The sequence below is a fragment of the Temnothorax longispinosus genome, chromosome 10 (genome assembly GCF_030848805.1).
Source record: "Temnothorax longispinosus isolate EJ_2023e chromosome 10, Tlon_JGU_v1, whole genome shotgun sequence".
Classification (NCBI taxonomy): Eukaryota; Metazoa; Arthropoda; class Insecta; order Hymenoptera; family Formicidae; genus Temnothorax; species Temnothorax longispinosus.
This window is the reverse complement of record NC_092367.1, coordinates 10,005,319-10,011,622: the sequence shown is the minus strand read 5'-3', so window position 1 is coordinate 10,011,622 and position 6,304 is coordinate 10,005,319. Positions and strand designations below refer to the sequence as shown.

The 6,304-nt window shown below is 32.2% G+C and overlaps 1 long non-coding RNA gene across 1 annotated transcript; it reads left to right on the top strand.

Annotated features, from left to right (window-relative positions):
- Window positions 1-525: 525 nt before the first annotated feature.
- On the top strand, window positions 526-6,120 carry LOC139821117 (uncharacterized). The gene is made up of 3 exons (XR_011734188.1): window positions 526-854; window positions 3,900-3,980; window positions 4,050-6,120. It is a non-coding gene; the product is annotated as an uncharacterized lncRNA (long non-coding RNA).
- The last annotated feature ends 184 nt before the right edge of the window (window positions 6,121-6,304 follow it).

The window sequence follows — 6,304 nt, the reverse complement described above, 5'->3', positions numbered from 1 at the left end:
TATATCTTTGAAGAAGATATCTCTGAAACATTTGCAATTTGCATATAAATATATGGGCGCAATATATATATAATATATATATATATATATATATATATATATATTTATAAAAATCAACTTAAGTTTATTTGTAACCAATAAAACAATATGTACGGCATCTTAAGATAAACTTTAGACGATCTGAAATATGTAAGATCTATTGATACTATGAATACTGGCCTATAATATTATATATATAATATATTATTTATTTATTTATTTTATTCGATCATATATCCCGGAAAGCATATATTGTACATACACATATATTATTCATTTGATAATAGCGTCGACACGAACACTTATTCTCTTTGGCCTTTATTTCTCATTTAATCGCCGCGTTCAGGAAACACAACTATTGAGTGAGCGCTCATTACGATTGGTTCTTACACTTAGATCCGGAGAAGAACCGAAGATAAGAACCAATCATATTAAAGAATCACTGACCGCTCACTCAACAGTTGTGTTTCCTGAATGCGGCCAATGTTAAATAGAGGGAGAATGATAATGGCTGGATTCGAAGAGCGCACTATTAGCGCTATTGCATCATTCTATCTTTATCGCTCATCAGGTGTAAAACAAGGATAGAATAAGCAAATAGCGCTAATAGCGCGCTCCCCGAATCCAGTCCATATGTCGTGTTGGGATTGATCACATAGAGCTGTGACGTAATCACACTTGCGGATGACGGGCGACCGTTAACGTTAACTCCTCCATGTGTGTTCATGTGCCAATGCTGTGTTTTCGCTAGTCATCACGTTTCAACGGTCACGTTGGCAATATTCGTGCATCTGACTTCCTATATTACAATTAATGTAAGTATTAGAGCCGATTTCACAGTCTCCGATTAATGTGATCCTCCGATTAAACTCACTCTGGATCTCTTTCTAACTGTCCCCCTAGAAAGAGACGAAGAGTGAGTTTAATCGGAGGATCAAGTTAATCGGAGACTGTGAAATCGGCCCTTACTGCGTAATTTACAAAATAATAAATTGTGGTATAAAAAACTATAGCCTGATCTGGCTTCCAAGATGCTGCCGCGTCCTTCATGGATTTGATTCCGACGTTTCACCTATGAAAAACGCGAATCAGATTAAGTATTTTACTACACCATGAAAGTCTAAAATATAAAAAAATATAGCCGTAATGAAACAAAATTCTTTACTAGTTATCAATATGTCGTAAATATTGAAATCTTATCGTTTATTAGTCTGTTGACAAAAACTAACCTAACATAACCTAAACTTAATGACTCGTCTACAATAGCCGCAACAGTATGCAGTAAAACGTAAGTAGTAAGCTGTTGACTAATGGGATTTTTACAATTCAAGAATAATTGACTGTGGTTGGTCAATAACTTACTGCTCACGTCTTACTGCATACTTTTACGGCTATTGTGTAGACGAGCCATAATTGTAATGCAATGACTTATCGTTATATTTATTTGTCGAAGGTGTACGCATCCTTATTAAGAGATCAACGTGAGATTAATTATGCGAAAAACGAAATCAATGTATGACCGGACACCTCAGTATCGAAAGCAATTACTGAATAGAGCTGTTAAATGTAACAAAAGTAGCACTCTTTCTTCTTCTGCCGCAACACAAAGAGTAAAATATAATGTAGAACATTCTGTTTCCTCTTCTTATCATAAGACGGATCAATGTGATTGGAATTGTATGCATTATGAGCAAGAAGGAAATAATAATCATGATGATTTATGTCTCCATGGTGATAATATTACTCCAGATTGTTCTGTGGCTTTGGATTTATCTGCAATATCAAATGAGTTATCCTATGATAAATATCTTCAAGTACATGACTTATGTGAAAAATGTAATCTATGTATATGCTTTCTTCATTGTGAAGAATGCTTTCACAAAGATAAATAATTATGATAAAAGTGACAAAGAATTTAATATTTATTGTGAAACTCTATCTTTTGAGGATAAACTTGCACAGTGGGCATTAGATACTAAAATAAATCATCACCAACTACGATTTTTGCTTTCTGAGTGCTCAGACAAAAAATTACCTAAAGACTCAAGAACTTTAATGAAAACATCACTAAAATTAATTGTACTTCGCAGTATGCCACCGGGACAATATTGGCACAATAGCCTTGCTAAACAACTTCGTATTTTATACAATGACACGAATATCACAGAACTGAAATTAACATTTAATATTGATGGTGTACCAATATCTTTATCTTCATCAAGTACATCAAGTGGCCTATATTATGTTCAGTTGAAGGTTCTTAAAATGTTTTCCCTGTTGGTATATATTATGGGTATTCAAAACCAGAATGTAGTAATATATTTTTAAAAGAATTTTTTGATGAGTTAAAAATGTCAAAATGGATTATTAATCGATAATCGTTTAATTGTTGTAAAGGTTGGTTTTTTTTGTTGCGATGCTCCAGCAAAATTTTTTGTTCTAAAAATTTGTGGTTACAATGCTTTTTATGGATGTACAAAATGCAAACAATGTGGAATTAGACTAAACAATAGAACAACTTTTCCTTTATCCAACTGTGATCTAAGAAGTGATGAAGAATGAACATCATAAAGACACTACCATCTTAGATGAAATTCCAAGACTTGGTCTTGTATCTTGTTTTGTACTGGATTATATGCATCTCGTCTGTCTAGAGGTTGTAAAAAAATTACTTCTGCTTCTTTTATTTGGTCCCCGTAAAGTTAAAATAGGTTTAAAGTTAGCAAGTGACATATCTCAGCACTTAATCAGTTTAAAAAAGAATATTCCTGTTGAATTTAATAGAAAACTTCGATCTCTAGAGTTTGTTCATAAATATAAAGCAACTGAATTAAGATTAATTCTTTTATATTTAGGGCCCATTGTATTCCGTCATCTGAATGAAGATATTTATAATAATTTCCTGTCTTTGCATGTAGCAATCCGTATATTAGCCAGCAGCCAGCCCAAACCTATGTTTGAAATTTAATAACTATGCTCATCAACGCCTTCTCAACTTTGTTGAAGGCTTTAAGTTGTTATATGGTGAAGAATACGTTAGTCATAACATTCATGGGCTAACTCATTTAGCGCAAGATATTCTATAATTTGGTAACCTAGACAATTTCAGTGCCTTTAAATTTGAAAATTTTATGCAAATTTTCAAGTATTTTGTTAGAAAAAGTGAGAAACCTCTGCAACAGATAGCACGATGAACGATGATATTCGGAATATAGTATACATAAAAAAGATGTTCAGGTTTCAAAGATTAGTTTCATAAGTGTTCATATTGATGGGTCAGGACTTGCTGTTTTCCTCAGTTTAAATTTCTTTCTTTACCCGGTGGCATATCATTAAATATATCAAAAGAAGCAGATTTTTTTGTACTCTTGTTGATGGTACTATAATTTTGTGTGAAAATTTTGCATCTAGTAACACTGATGATAACGATATGATGGTAATAGGTAGAAAATTTTTGCATATGGAAGATTTGTTGCCCCCATCATTTCCATTACTTGATCTTGGTTGCTTTCATGTCTATGGATTTTATCGTCATTACAATGCTGGACTGTGAATAAAATCAAGCAGAAATGTGTAACATTGTTTTTCAAGAATGGTTATGCTACGTTTTCTTTGTTTTATCATTAGTACAATAATTATGTAATTAGCAAAAAAATATTAAAAAATTATATGAATAATTTTATTATAAGAAAAAAATTTTAAATTTTTTTTTTTTTTTTATGTATATTTAGAAACAATGACGTTTAGTATAGTAGAGTTTGAAGACGGCGACGTTGATGTAATATGTACAAACTTTTAAGATAGTGATAGCTCATCGTTTTTTCTTTTTTAATTATGTTTATTCTTATCTGTGTAACTAGGCATACTAAACATATAGATACAATGGTTGCACCTGATGCTACTGAGGAAGATGTTCGTCAGTCAATTGGCCGAGCTAAAACGTAAGTAACTTACTGTGTTAATCTCGTTTTTCGTTTATGTTAATTCTAATTTTTTTTTATTCTTGACAGATGGGAACCAAAGCAGCAGAATGAAAGAAATTTAGATCTTCATGAACATATGTTTGAAACGGAAGAAACCTCTATTTTGAATGAAAGTGGTAAACAAAGTGAAGCTTCTTTAACTGATGTGGAAGATAACAGTAACAACCACTTTCCTGATATTAATAATAAAAAACTAGTTCCTTATGTTAAAGACTCAGATGATAATTCGTCATAGTAGCCTATAATGTCATTAAAAAAAAATTAACGAATGTAGGGGTATTGCGCTTTATATATTAAAAGTAATATTTTTATTTTTCCTCCACACACAGTAATACTATACAAAATATCAAAAAGTTTTTAGTTATATATAATGAATTGTAATATGCTTTGCATTATACAACTTCATTAATTTTATAATTTTGTTTTTTCATGTGGCTAAAGTTTATTATCATATTATATAATATGCTGTGATATTAAAATGTATGAGAGATAGATATAATTATATATTTCTTTATTATTAACAATTTTTATTAACAATAAATATAAATATAAATATCTTTGCTCGTCTGAAGCAAAAGCTAATTGTATGTTTCGGCCTGTATTACGAGCGATATTCAGGTGTTAATAAAAAATTTTTACATTTGCGTGTAATCCGTTTTTATTCTTAGCCAACGTTTCGATCTACTTGATCTTTCTCAGGGCAACTATCGTTACATTCACATAATAAATTAATATCTATTGAAGCTCACATAAGAGATTATATACAATAACGTTGAATTTTGATAGTCATCGTCGGTGATGCGACGCGTAAGCAAGGTTAATGTCGTGCTCTAATTAACGCTGTCATCAGACACACATTAAAAGTTACCGATTACATTCTCGCAGTTTATATATTCATGTCCGTTAGTTCCCTCGCATCCGCAGTCCTCCGTAGGTATGAATTGCATCTTATCGGTGGTCCTCTTTAGGATTGGGATGCATACATGCAACGGCTATGTTTGGCGTCTATGTTTGTCGTTGTTCGTCATGTTACATGGGAGTAGATTCGGTCAAGCTCTTATTCACGCGGCCAATCTAGTGGCAAATAAGTGCGGTCACGATAACAGGTCCTATGTTTTAACGAGCGTATCTTCAAACCTGTGTGTTTCGTACCAAGAACATACTGCTAATGAATATATAAACTGCGAGAATGTAATCGGTAACTTTTAATGTGTGCCTGATGACAGCGTTAATTAGAGCACGACATTGACCTTGCTTACGCGTCGCATCACCGACGATGACTATCAAAATTCAACGTTATTGTATATAATCTCTTATGTGAGCTCCAATAGATATTAATTTATTATGTGAATGTAACGATAGTTGCCCTGAGGAAGACCAAGTAGGTCGAAACGTTGGCTAAGAATAAAAACGGATTACACGCGAATGTAAAAATTTTTTATTAACACCTGAATATTGCTCGTAATACAGGCCGAAACATACGATTAATTTTTATTAATTTTATTATATTCTTCAGTTTTTTTACCCCTATTTCATATATAATTCTTTAAAATTTAGTTAATCAGTTCTTGAGTTAAAAATTTTTTTGTTTAAACAATAATCAAAATATCTAAATATGGCCGGGGCAGGTTGTTACTGCTGTTCTACTTATAATTTCGACCAACTCTGTCGATGTAACACATAATTTCGGCATAACAACGGCAGATATTAATCTTATGTAAGATTTCACCGTTAACGTCTCCTATTACGTATCAGAACCAGTCAATACAGAACATGAGTTAAATTACATTCATATTATAATTTTGCACTTAACAATGTAAGTGTAATATAACACATATTGTTACATGTTGTTATTTCTCTCTATTAAATATATTATACTTTGAAAACTTGATCTTTCACAACTTAATCCAGTACCGTAACAACTTACCCTGTATATGGGACTGATTGTTACAAATGTCGTCGCTTTATAATTGTTATTGATGCAACAAAATGAATTATACAAATGAATTATGCAAAATAAATTATACTATTTAGTTAAAAAAATAATTGTTGTGTTGTATAAGCATGCGACTATTAAAAAATTCTTTTGCGGCTTGTATTCCATTTATTAGTTACGTGTAAAAAATCTTCTCTCTTTCTCTGCCTTCCTCCTTCCCTCCCTCCCTCCCTCTCTCTCTCTCTCCCTTTCCCTCTCTCTCTCTCTCTCTCTCTCTCTCTCTCTCTCTCTTCCTCCCTCCCTCCCTCCCTTTCCAGAAGGATGGAAAACATCCACGATAATACCG